This window comes from Amblyomma americanum, unplaced genomic scaffold (assembly GCF_052857255.1).
Source record: "Amblyomma americanum isolate KBUSLIRL-KWMA unplaced genomic scaffold, ASM5285725v1 scaffold_407, whole genome shotgun sequence".
NCBI classification, from domain to species: domain Eukaryota; kingdom Metazoa; phylum Arthropoda; class Arachnida; order Ixodida; family Ixodidae; genus Amblyomma; species Amblyomma americanum.
In genome coordinates, this window is record NW_027526878.1 from 160,956 (window position 1) to 174,998 (window position 14,043).

The window sequence follows — 14,043 nt, forward strand, 5'->3', positions numbered from 1 at the left end:
TGATTGTCCAGCGACACCCTCTCTCTCCGGCGAGGCTTGTGACGGGTGCGTGTCGCTATGAGAAGTGGTGTGTGTGTGTGTGTGTGTGTAAGAAAACGCAAGTTAGGCAACGCCCAACCTGGCGAAGACCTCCTCGAACCTGGGGAATCCTAGGGACCGGACCCTTTTTAAACCGAACGACGAGTGCCGTGAGGAAGGAATCCTCGATCATCCTCAGATCTTCTCAGATCCTCCGACCTTCCCCCATCACCTTCCAATGGGTTCCAAAATCTTGTAAATAATGTAAAATAAACCCCCTGTACAGTTTCCTTCATAACCCAGTCCGACAACGTCATTCGGAGAAGGGACCTGCGGCGCTGAACGAGTCAGCTCACTCAAGGACCCCTCACCTCCAACATCTGGTTGGCAGCAGCTGGGATGGACCGTGCGACATCGTACTTTCTCAACCGGTAAGCGTTTCGGCATTTTGCTATACGATTCGCGAGGCTTCAGATTTTGAGAGAATAATCTAGAATCACTGGGAAGTGTATGTCAATTGAGAAAGGGTAATCTCACGACATTTTGAAGATAGCATTGCCAAAGCGGAGAAAGCGTTGTCATGGGCCTTATGAAATTGTCAATGTCGGACTTGCTGTTGTTATGCGAGGAACTGTCAATAGAAGTACAGGGTAAAATTACAAAACTTGAAATATGCAAGACAATTGAAAAACACGTAGATGACGATCAGCTGGTAGATACGTGGAGTTTGGTACAGGAAGAAAACGAAAAAGGAAGCGGAATGGAAAAAATACAAAGAACGGCAAAAGTGGGAAGCTGAAAAGAAGAAAGAAATCTAAAGCGATTCCAGCTTAAAAAGAAAATCGAAAAAAGGCGACAGTACGAGAGCCGGGTCTGCTGAAAGAGCAAGCGATGTACAATCATAGAGAATGAACAGATTCATGCAGCCCTATGAAAGTGGAAGGGACATAGGATTGTACCTGGGAAACTTTGAGAGAACTTGCGAAAGGGAGAACTTTACTCGCAGTACATGGCCGCAACGGCTTCTGACACTCTTGCCATGTGAAGTAGCTGAAGTCAAAGCGAGACGTAGCACACAAGACGCAGCTGACTACGAAAAAGTCAAAGCCAGCCTGCTAAAAAGGTACCGGCTGTCAGCAGAAGCTTTCCGACAGCGCTTCAGGAACACAATGAAAAACGATAGCGAGGGCTATCCGGATTTCGCGTATTGCATAAATACGAATCTGCTAGAGTGGCTAAATGGAGCAGAGGTTTATGAAAGCCGAGGCAAAATCAACGAGTGTTTTTGCCTTGAGCAATTTTACAGAAGCATTCCCCAAGTGGTGAAGCTGTGGGTTCAAGACAGGGAAAAAGTCGACACAGTTGAAAGGGCCGCTAAGCTAGCAGAGGAGTACGTTTCGCGCAGAAGGTTGAGCACTGAAGAGGGTGCGTCACAAGCTCGAAACGCGATGCGAGATAAAGGGCCTAGCAGAAAGACGCGAAGTGCTAGAAGTTCGGAGCAATCGGAGGCAACGAAGGTAGCGCCAGAAACGCGTGAAGGACAGGCGAAGAGACAGGGAGCAGACAAAGCCGCGAAAAAAGAGCTTGAGGCTAGTAGGCCATTTCGTTGCTGCAACTGCAATGGTGTCGGGCACTTTGCAGCCAAGTGTACAATCAACGTTTGGCGTTCTTGTGCGTCGAGGATAACGCCGAGAATCTAGAGGTCCTTAAGCCATACCTGCACGAGCTGCACGTTAACAGGAAACCGTGCAGGGTGCTTCGTGATAGAGCCGCGACGATGGACGTTGTCCACCCGTCTTACGTTTCAGTTGACGATTTTACGGGAGAAGTCTCGTGGATAAAACAGGCAGCAGAAGAACACAGTGTATGCCTTCCAATAGCCTGAGTGAGAATTTGTGGACCGTTTGGAGAGCTTATCACTGAGGCCGCAGTTTCGAAGGCCGTGCCACTTCAATATCCTTACCTCTTCTCGAATCGATCAGACCAATTGCTACGCGAGAGAGGCCAGAAATTCGGAAGCGGGGTGATACAAGCTTTGACAAGGTCGAAAACTCGTCAGCTCGCATCTCAACGCAGTAAGGTTCCCGAACCTCAGACAGCCAGAGACGCACCAGCCAGCATATCGTTGCAAACAAAAGAGGAGGGAAGGGAACCATAGAGGAATGAAAGCCAGACAGCTGACCGAGCCGTTGAGCGACCAGGGACTTCAACCACTAAGTCGGTAGAGGAGGCAGAAAACGCGGAAGGATCCGTTTTATCTCCAACATCGCGTAGTTTTGACGCCTTCTGCAGGTGGACAGGGAGTTCCTAATAAAAAAACAGAAGCAAGATCCCACTTTGGAAAGACTGCACCTTACAGCTAAAGAGGGCATCGCGAGACGCAACATAACGATGCATCAGAAGGGAGGCTTACTATACCGACACTACCAGGACCGAAAAGGCAAAACATTTGATCAACTGGTCATGCCCGAAAAATACAGAGCGGACATTCTGAGTCTCTGCCACGTAAATGGCTGGGCAGGACATCTGGAAATCAATAAAACAAAGGAGCGGCTATTAATGGAATATTATTGGCCGGGTTGTTTCAAAGATGCAGAACGCTACGTAAAATCATGCGATGCGTGCCAGCGCGTGGGCAAGCCGGGAGAGACATGGAAGGCTAAACTGAAAATTGTTCCATTGATCTCGGAACCCTTCCGCCGGCTTGTAATAGACACAGTAGGCCCTTTGCCTAAAACGAAATCAGGCTATAAGTACTTGCTTACTATGCTATGTCCCGGCACAAAATTTCCCGAAGCAATTCCGTTGATGGACTTGAGCTCCACAGAAATATTTGACGGCCTTTTGTCAGTGTTCGCGAAAATAGGATTTCCGGCCGAAATCCAAGCCGATCAGGCGACAGTCTTTACAAGCGCCTTGACGACCACATTCCTAGAAAGATGCGAAATAAAATTCTTACACAGCGCGGTGTACCATCCGCAGTCCAACAGTGTAGAGAAATGGCATTCGGTGCTGAAGCGGGTGCTACGCGCTCTTTGTTATGAGCATAAAGCAGACTGGGAGGATTGTCTGCCGGCCACACTTTTCGCTTTACGAACAGTCCCCCACGAAGCTACCGGGTTTACGCCAGCAAAACTCCTGTACGGAAGAGCCCTCCGCTCTCCCCACCGAATTCTGAGAGAAATGTGGGAAGGGACAGGAGAGAACCAGACAGTGGTTGAGTACGTGCCTCAGCTACTGGACCGCCTTAACAACATGAGGGAGTTAGTAAATCTAAATATGAAAGCTGCCGAGGAGGCCGCCAATGTCTATTATGAAAAAAACGCGCGCCTTCGTGGCTTCACCGCGGGCGATCGCGTGATGATCCTCCGGCCATGGAGAAAAAACAAGCTGGAAGTTCACCGGGATGGTCCAGTAGAAGTGTTGCAAAAACTTTCGGAGACGAATTACGCGCTAAGGGTTCCAGGCAGGGGAAAGCAGGTGAGAACCTATCATTGTAATTTGATGAAGCCGTTCGTGGAACGCAGCGGGATCGTCAATCTTACTCTAAATGAACCAGAAGAGCTGGAGAGCGAGAGTCAGGGTTGGAAGGGAGGTGCGGACGCTAGTGACAACGTGGAGAACATTCAGGCTCACTCCGTGAATGCAGATTTCCTAAGCGGGACCCAGGTCGACACGCTAAAGCAGTTTTTGAGCGAATTCGGTTACCTCTTTAGCAGTCGCCCGGGAAAGACACACCTCCTGACACACCAAATCGAGCTCACCTCTGATGAGCCTGTACGGTCGAAACCCTACAGAGTATCACCGCGGCAAAAAGAAATAATGGAAGCGAAAATTCAGCGCATGTTGGAGTTAGGGGTTGTAGAGCCAGCGGAAAGTGATTATACCTCAACGCTAACTCTTGTTGAGGCCCCAGGAAAAGATCCTCTTCCCTGCGTGGATTATAGAAAGCTTAATGCAATTACCAGGGATCAGCTATACCCGATTCCTCACATAGAGGAAAGGATAGAAAGGGTGAGCGGCGCGAACTTCTTTTCCACCCTCGATCTCGTACGGGGATATTGGCAACTTCCCCTCTCAGAAAGCGCGAGCAGGTATGCCGCTTTCATCTCCCCAGCGGGAACCTTTCGACCCTTAATGCTTAGTTTTCGGTTGAAGAATGCCCCCTACAGCTCCTAGAAACTCATGGACATCGTACTGAAGGACATGCAGTGCTTTGCATTCCATTATTTAGAAGATGTGGCTATTTTTTCGGAAACCTGGCAAGAGCATCTAGAAAACCTAAGGTCCGTGTTTTCCAGTTTACGACAGGCTGGACTGACACTGAAGGCAGAAAAGTGTAGATTTGGTTGCGCACAGGTGAAGTACTTGGGCCACGTTGTAGGCCAGGGAACTAGGAGCCCATCCGAGTTAAAGATTGCCCCGATCGCAGCATTTGCGCAACCACGGACGAAAACGGACATTCGCTCCTTTTTGGGACTACTTGGGTACTACCAGCGATATATTCCTAACTACTCACAGCGGGTTAGCCCCTTAACTTACGCCTTGCGAAAGGGAGCACAAACTAACGTAAGTTGGGATAACCAAAGAAACGCCTTCAAAAGCCTGAAAGAAGCACTCGTGTCCCGACCCTTGCACAGGACCCCTGACTATGGGAAAGAGTTCATAGTCCAGTGTAATGCCAGTGATAGAGGGCTGGGTGCTGTTTTAAGCCAACTTGGCTACGACCATGAAGAACACCCAGTTCTGTACATCAGCCGCAAACTGACCAGAATAGTGCGCGTGTTTAGTTTGGGCAGCGCAGAAGTTGTCGTGTTACCTGTACGGAGCAGTTTGTATTTGAGACTGACCGTTGTCCTTTAACGTGGCTGCGACAGATGTCACCCAAAGCTGCGCCCACCTTATGCCTGCAAACCTCTTAATCTCATCCGCCCACCTAACCTTCTGCCAAACGTTGCCAGGTTCAGATTGGGTGGCTATGTGCCAATATATGCCTGGTGAACAGCAAGCTATTAACACAGACAATTTGCGCAGAAATTGTTCATCCGGGCAGTGATTTTACTAGGTACATGATCGATACTTTTGATGGATCATGGAATTATTTAGTAAATGTGGATTCACAATACGGGCCTCTTGCCGTTCCTTGGTCCGGGTTGCGTTCTGCTTGCGGTGCGTTAGGTATGCACACTGCCCGCGGACAATTGTCTGATGTTGGTGAACGTAGCACGGCGACGGGCCGTGCGTATGCCTAATCCACTTACAGCCGCTTGCTCCGACCTCCAGCATCACAGGTGCTGATAACAGGATTAGACACGCGCATCACATTTCACTGTGCGACGTTCACCAACATGGCAGCCAAGGATCCGGGGTCCGCCGTCAGAAAAAAGGATATCGGAATTTCTGCTGGAACCCCTGGTGCGCAGATAACCGGGGCCAATGTACCCTGTCCAATCCCCCACCGTGGGTACGTACCATTCAACCAGAGGCCAAAATCATCATCATTATCATCATCAACAACAACCGGGGCCAGGCCAGATACGAGCCAGGCGCGAACTTTACGAACTGAAAGTAGAACGTCACGCAAAGCCTGTTTCACGACACAAAAATTGGTCTCAAGATTTTATTTTTTTTAATTGTCGAGTTTAACGTCTCGAACCGACACATAGGGTATGAGGAACACCGTAGTGGAGGGCTGCAGAATAATTTAGCCAAAATGGGGATCTTTAACATGCGCCACTTGTGGCTGCAGCGCACGGGTATTTTTGTATTACGCCTCCATCGAAATATGGCCGCCGCGGCAGGAATCGAACTGGCGACCTTGGTATCAGCAGACGACCGCCAAAGGCACTGCGGCGTCTTCTATATGGGGTTCATTGTGTAAACAGACCTTAACATAACGTCAGAGGAGTAAAATTGGAGCCTTCCTCAATAGCCATGGATATCCGCATACCTAGTGTACAAAATTAAGCGAAAAATGGTTGCATTTGCGCCTTCCGCGTGCTGTGCATCAAAACAGGTTTTAAAATAACTTCCTGTGAATTAAACATCAGGCCCCAACAGCAATACAGACAATCCCTTACCAGCAACTGTAACGGTGGCAAGCTGAGTGTGATTTGGTATGGGCCTCCTTACGCTTGAAATTGTTCATTAACTGGATTAAATATGCTGAGGATTTTTTTGTGAGAACATGACTGTGACCCCTATCTCGCGAAATTCAGTACATACAATTTTAACAGCTTTTCAGAGTATGTTGCACAGCTTGCGCGTTGCTTCCCGCGTTAAGGCTTCCAAGATGCCCGCAGCATCGAGCAGGCTTTTCCATTACGCTCGTCCAACCAGGATCAGTTGTAACGATACTCACGCATTGTAAAAACGAAGTGAGTACACAAAAAGAGACGCGACTACAGTGAGGAGAGCAATGGATCTGTCGTAATGTCTTCCCTTCTGCCGTAACGTGGGCTTACGTTTTGCGCTGGTATATTTACAAATGCGACACCTACCCCAAACCCGATCTGCGCTGAATAATAATAATAATTGGTTTTTTGGGGGAAAGGAAATGGCACAGTATCTGTCTCATATATCGTTGGACAGCTGAACCGCGCCGTAAGGGAAGGAATAAAGGAGGCAGTGAAAGAAGAAATGAATAGGTGCCGTAGTGGAGGGCTCCGGAATAATTTCGACCACCTGGGGTTCTTTAACGTGCACTGACATCGCACAGCACACGGGCGCCTTAGCGTTTTTCCTCCATGAAAACTTAGCCGCCGCGGTCGGGTTCGAACCCGGGAACTCCGGATCAGTAGTCGAGCGCCCTAACCACTGAGCCACCGCGGCGGCCATCTGCACTGAAGGAGTAGGTGATTTGTGGTCAACCGTCTTTGGTTGTCGTTGGTCTCGCAACGTTAATGACACTCCCATAAAGAGAGATCAGCTCAGAATCTGGCGAAGGCAAAAAGAAGTGCGTAAAAAGTGTGCCTTATATTATTTAAAGGAAATTTGAGTTTTTAGAGATGAACACATCGCGGAACGTCGCAAACCTCGTCTTCCTCATCTTCGGGTGAATCATGAGCTTGCCGTTAAAAAATATAAACACTGATCGAACTGTTCGTTTATGCGGTTGAATGTAAGTAAATAAATGTTATTTGACTCATTCATTCGTTGTGCTTACCTAAATGAAGCTTTAGAATTTGAATACGCTCGGAGTGCCTTGTGCTTGTCAGTAAATGGAACGAGGAAAACGCTACGGACGAGGATGATGAGCGCAGTGTAGGTCGTAATTTCTAATCTGTAGCATATTTGCTTCCCATGTGATGCCTACCATTTCCTCTGTATACTGAGAAAGAATTTGATATATATATATATATATATTTATGAAGGGAGCCAACAGTCACCGAAACCAAGGTGCATAGGGGAACGTTAATTTTTTTTTTAATGTGTTATGCTTATCAGTGGGATATTATAGTACTTAGATTAATAAAACGCTTAAAGAAAATTACTTATAGAGCAGCAGAAAAAACAACCATGCCGCCGGTGGGATCCGAACCCACGACCTCCGAATATCGCGTCCGGTGCTCTTACCAACTGAGCTACGGCGACGGCTGTCCAATCTGCTGCTCTCGTGGGTCTTTATGTTTACTGGGTGTAAGCGAGCCTTGAGAGTGTTCACCAGCGCCACCCTCGACCATAGCGGCGGACGTAGCACGTCCTGTAATACCGCGAGCGTGACGTAGAACGTCATCTAACGGCGAGGGCGGAAACTGTGCGAGAGCCCTCTTATGCTACCTTTGGCATTAAGACTGCCAGAACCGAGACCCTCGTTAAGCTATCAGCAGACAAGTTAAAGGAAATGAGGGGCCCGTTTGACAAATTTATGAAGGGAGCCAACAGTCACCGAAACCAAGGTGCATAGGGGAACGTTAATTTTTTTTTTAATGTGTTATGCTTATCAGTGGGATATTATAGTACTTAGATTAATAAAACGCTTAAAGAAAATTACTTATAGAGCAGCAGAAAAAACAACCATGCCGCCGGTGGGATCCGAACCCACGACCTCCGAATATCGCGTCCGGTGCTCTTACCAACTGAGCTACGGCGACGGCTGTCCAATCTGCTGCTCTCGTGGGTATTTATGTTTACTGGGTGTAAGCGAGCCTTGAGAGTGTTCACCAGCGCCACCCTCGACCATAGCGGCGGACGTAGCACGTCCTGTAATACCGCGAGCGTGACGTAGAACGTCATCTAACGGCGAGGGCGGAAACTGTGCGAGAGCCCTCTTATGCTACCTTTGGCATTAAGACTGCCAGAACCGAGACCCTCGTTAAGCTATCAGCAGACAAGTTAAAGGAAATGAGGGGCCCGTTTGACAAATTTATGAAGGGAGCCAACAGTCACCGAAACCAAGGTGCATAGGGGAACGTTAATTTTTTTTAATGTGTTATGCTTATCAGTGGGATATTATAGTACTTAGATTAATAAAACGCCTAAAGAAAATTACTTATAGAGCAGCAGAAAAAACAACCATGCCGCCGGTGGGATCCGAACCCACGACCTCCGAATATCGCGTCCGGTGCTCTTACCAACTGAGCTACGGCGACGGCTGTCCAATCTGCTGCTCTCGTGGGTATTTATGTTTACTGGGTGTAAGCGAGCCTTGAGAGTGTTCACCAGCGCCACCCTCGACCATAGCGGCGGACGTAGCACGTCCTGTAATACCGCGAGCGTGACGTAGAACGTCATCTAACGGCGAGGGCGGAAACTGTGCGAGAGCCCTCTTATGCTACCTTTGGCATTAAGACTGCCAGAACCGAGACCCTCCTTAAGCTATCAGCAGACAAGTTAAAGGAAATGAGGGGCCCGTTTGACAAATTTATGAAGGGAGCCAACAGTCACCGAAACCAAGGTGCATAGGGGAACGTTAATTTTTTTTTTTAATGTGTTATGCTTATCAGTGGGATATTAAAGTACTTAGATTAATAAAACGCTTAAAGAAAATTACTTATAGAGCAGCAGAAAAAACAACCATGCCGCCGGTGGGATCCGAACCCACGACCTCCGAATATCGCGTCCGGTGCTCTTACCAACTGAGCTACGGCGACGGCTGTCCAATCTGCTGCTCTCGTGGGTATTTATGTTTACTGGGTGTAAGCGAGCCTTGAGAGTGTTCACCAGCGCCACCCTCGACCATAGCGGCGGACGTAGCACGTCCTGTAATACCGCGAGCGTGACGTAGAACGTCATCTAACGGCGAGGGCGGAAACTGTGCGAGAGCCCTCTTATGCTACCTTTGGCATTAAGACTGCCAGAACCGAGACCCTCGTTAAGCTATCAGCAGACAAGTTAAAGGAAATGAGGGGCCCGTTTGACAAATTTATGAAGGGAGCCAACAGTCACCGAAACCAAGGTGCATAGGGGAACGTTAATTTTTTTTTTTAATGTGTTATGCTTATCAGTGGGATATTATAGTACTTAGAATAATAAAACGCTTAAAGAAAATTACTTATAGAGCAGCAGAAAAAACAACCATGCCGCCGGTGGGATCCGAACCCACGACCTCCGAATATCGCGTCCGGTGCTCTTACCAACTGAGCTACGGCGACGGCTGTCCAATCTGCTGCTCTCGTGGGTATTTATGTTTACTGGGTGTAAGCGAGCCTTGAGAGTGTTCACCAGCGCCACCCTCGACCATAGCGGCGGACGTAGCACGTCCTGTAATACCGCGAGCGTGACGTAGAACGTCATCTAACGGCGAGGGAGGAAACTGTGCGAGAGCCCTCTTATGCTACCTTTGGCATTAAGACTGCCAGAACCGAGACCCTCGTTAAGCTATCAGCAGACAAGTTAAAGGAAATGAGGGGCCCGTTTGACAAATTTATGAAGGGAGCCAACAGTCACCGAAACCAAGGTGCATAGGGGAACGTTAATTTTTTTTTTAATGTGTTATGCTTATGAGTGGGATATTATAGTACTTAGATTAATAAAACGCTTAAAGAAAATTACTTATAGAGCAGCAGAAAAAACAACCATGCCGCCGGTGGGATCCGAACCCACGACCTCCGAATATCGCGTCCGGTGCTCTTACCAACTGAGCTACGGCGACGGCTGTCCAATCTGCTGCTCTCGTGGGTATTTATGTTTACTGGGTGTAAGCGAGCCTTGAGAGTGTTCACCAGCGCCACCCTCGACCATAGCGGCGGACGTAGCACGTCCTGTAATACCGCGAGCGTGACGTAGAACGTCATCTAACGGCGAGGGCGGAAACTGTGCGAGAGCCCTCTTATGCTACCTTTGGCATTAAGACTGCCAGAACCGAGACCCTCGTTAAGCTATCAGCAGACAAGTTAAAGGAAATGAGGGGCCCGTTTGACAAATTTATGAAGGGAGCCAACAGTCACCGAAACCAAGGTGCATAGGGGAACGTTAATTTTTTTTTTAATGTGTTATGCTTATCAGTGGGATATTATAGTACTTAGATTAATAAAACGCTTAAAGAAAATTACTTATAGAGCAGCAGAAAAAACAACCATGCCGCCGGTGGGATCCGAACCCACGACCTCCGAATATCGCGTCCGGTGCTCTTACCAACTGAGCTACGGCGACGGCTGTCCAATCTGCTGCTCTCGTGGGTATTTATGTTTACTGGGTGTAAGCGAGCCTTGAGAGTGTTCACCAGCGCCACCCTCGCCCACTGATAAGCATAACACTATAAAAAAAAAAATTAACGTTCCCCTATGCACCTTGGTTTCGGTGACTGTTGGCTCCCTTCATAAATTTGTCAAACGGGCCCCTCATTTCCTTTAACTTGTCTGCTGATAGCTTAACGAGGGTCTCGGTTCTGGCAGTCTTAATGCCAAAGGTAGCATAAGAGGGCTCTCGCACAGTTTCCGCCCTCGCCGTTAGATGACGTTCTACGTCACGCTCGCGGTATTACAGGACGTGCTACGTCCGCCGCTATGGTCGAGGGTGGCGCTGGTGAACACTCTCAAGGCTCGCTTACACCCAGTAAACATAAATACCCACGAGAGCAGCAGATTGGACAGCCGTCGCCGTAGCTCAGTTGGTAAGAGCACCGGACGCGATATTCGGAGGTCGTGGGTTCGGATCCCACCGGCGGCATGGTTGTTTTTTCTGCTGCTCTATAAGTAATTTTCTTTAAGCGTTTTATTAATCTAAGTACTATAATATCCCACTGATAAGCATAACACATTAAAAAAAAAATTAACGTTCCCCTATGCACCTTGGTTTCGGTGACTGTTGGCTCCCTTCATAAATTTGTCAAACGGGCCCCTCATTTCCTTTAACTTGTCTGCTGATAGCTTAACGAGGGTCTCGGTTCTGGCAGTCTTAATGCCAAAGGTAGCATAAGAGGGCTCTCGCACAGTTTCCGCCCTCGCCGTTAGATGACGTTCTACGTCACGCTCGCGGTATTACAGGACGTGCTACGTCCGCCGCTATGGTCGAGGGTGGCGCTGGTGAACACTCTCAAGGCTCGCTTACACCCAGTAAACATAAATACCCACGAGAGCAGCAGATTGGACAGCCGTCGCCGTAGCTCAGTTGGTAAGAGCACCGGACGCGATATTCGGAGGTCGTGGGTTCGGATCCCACCGGCGGCATGGTTGTTTTTTCTGCTGCTCTATAAGTAATTTTCTTTAAGCGTTTTATTAATCTAAGTACTATAATATCCCACTGATAAGCATAACACATTAAAAAAAAATTAACGTTCCCCTATGCACCTTGGTTTCGGTGACTGTTGGCTCCCTTCATAAATTTGTCAAACGGGCCCCTCATTTCCTTTAACTTGTCTGCTGATAGCTTAACGAGGGTCTCTGTTCTGGCAGTCTTAATGCCAAAGGTAGCATAAGAGGGCTCTCGCACAGTTTCCGCCCTCGCCGTTAGATGACGTTCTACGTCACGCTCGCGGTATTACAGGACGTGCTACGTCCGCCGCTATGGTCGAGGGTGGCGCTGGTGAACACTCTCAAGGCTCGCTTACACCCAGTAAACATAAATACCCACGAGAGCAGCAGATTGGACAGCCGTCGCCGTAGCTCAGTTGGTAAGAGCACCGGACGCGATATTCGGAGGTCGTGGGTTCGGATCCCACCGGCGGCATGGTTGTTTTTTCTGCTGCTCTATAAGTAATTTTCTTTAAGCGTTTTATTAATCTAAGTACTATAATATTCCACTGATAAGCATAACACATTAAAAAAAAAAAAATTAACGTTCCCCTATGCACCTTGGTTTCGGTGACTGTTGGCTCCCTTCATAAATTTGTCAAACGGGCCCCTCATTTCCTTTAACTTGTCTGCTGATATATATATATATATATATATATATATATATATATATATATATATATATATATATATATATAGCAAGCGGCTCTTTTAGGGGGAGGGGCAGAAATTCTGTAACATATTCTATTGTTTCTGGTATACAGTTTGCGAGTTATACATGCTAAAAATTATATTTTGCGCTTTGCGGACCATCTGTATACATGCACTGCACAGCATTTTTTTCTTTTTCAGCATCGCTGAATGTGGCACAAAGTTCGCGACGCTTACTCTATTGCCACGTTTTTTGATACTTGAACTGCGCCAAATATAATTTTATGTGCTGTTCGCATGCCTGATTCTGATATTGTATGTAACGAGTGCGGAAAGTGTAGTATTTTTTTTCTCATCAGCCGTCTCCAGACTCATACATTCCAGAACCCAGTTATGTGTAGTCTTTTTTATCCGTCCCAATAATCAAATGTGTGCAAGCTATGTCACCACAACGCGGATCTCAACCATATATATTGGAAATACCATTTTGCCCCCTGGAGGGAAAAAAATTCAATCGCTTGACCAATGGGAGGCTCTCCTATTCAGCACCGATCTGATGATTCAGACAAAGGTCGCACAACTGGCCGAAGACGCCGCCACAAGCCAGGACATTCTGGCTGTTGTTTAGGCGAGGGGCCTAAAGCCTCTCAAACTGTTGGAAATAAAAGTTTTACAATCCATATGCAGCCAAAATTGTGTGTTGCGGACTATACACTGCGTGCGGAATGTATACCGGATATTACGGTAAGGCGATAAAAATGAGACGAGTTCCACTCCAGTAGTGCAAGAGTTGTCACCGGATTTCGCGTTACACTGCCGCGACCTGGATGCTATTTGACCACGAAAATCCTCGCAGTCGCCGACGGAAACAGATGGCACAGATCCTTGACAGTAACCTCGACTCGCAGACAACAATCAGTCGTAATTACACCAGCGGTAGCCCCATCGAGAAGGCTTCCCAAATATTCCGCCATGGGGGTACCAGCTGAGAAGCACTTACCATAACAGGGGCTCTACACACCGGGAATCAAATCACGAACGCCACAGCTCGCGGTCATAAAACCAAGCGGTAGTCGACGAAGTGGGAACCTATCCTGTAATGCAAACCTACTACGGAGACATACTTGAGCCCCTCAGAGACATCAGGAAGCGCTTTCCTACCTGCCATGCAAAACATGAAGGGATCACTTAAGCTCCGCCCTAAGGGTATAACGCGGTAGCGCAATCGGTTAATTACCATATATGCAAACGGTCGTTCTCTACTTTGCATCCAAAAATACCTGGACATTCAATACCTGGGCAATCAAGAGCTTGCGATTTTTCACTCACGACACCGAAAACACGAACATCGGCACTGGATTTTCGGGTGAACGGGGCCTTTACCGCTATCACGTTAAGAGCTGGTGATGCTGACGCTAAACTGCTATAGAGACAAAGAGCTGTTTACCCCAGACCTTCGCCGGAAATATCGCTCCCGCCTCCAACCATAGGGCTTTCAGATCACGAAAGCTCGCATGGCTTCCAAAGCACCTGCCCTCCGTTTCTGTGGACACCACGCTGAGGGATTCTGAATCATTAGCGCAGAATTCAACACGGACAATGTTCGTTGAGTATTAAGGGTTGAGGGCTCCTCACAGTGGCGAATCGCCAAAGCCTTTGACGACGATCCTTTCTGCGCTGCGTCCCAGGTTAGGGCTATGCC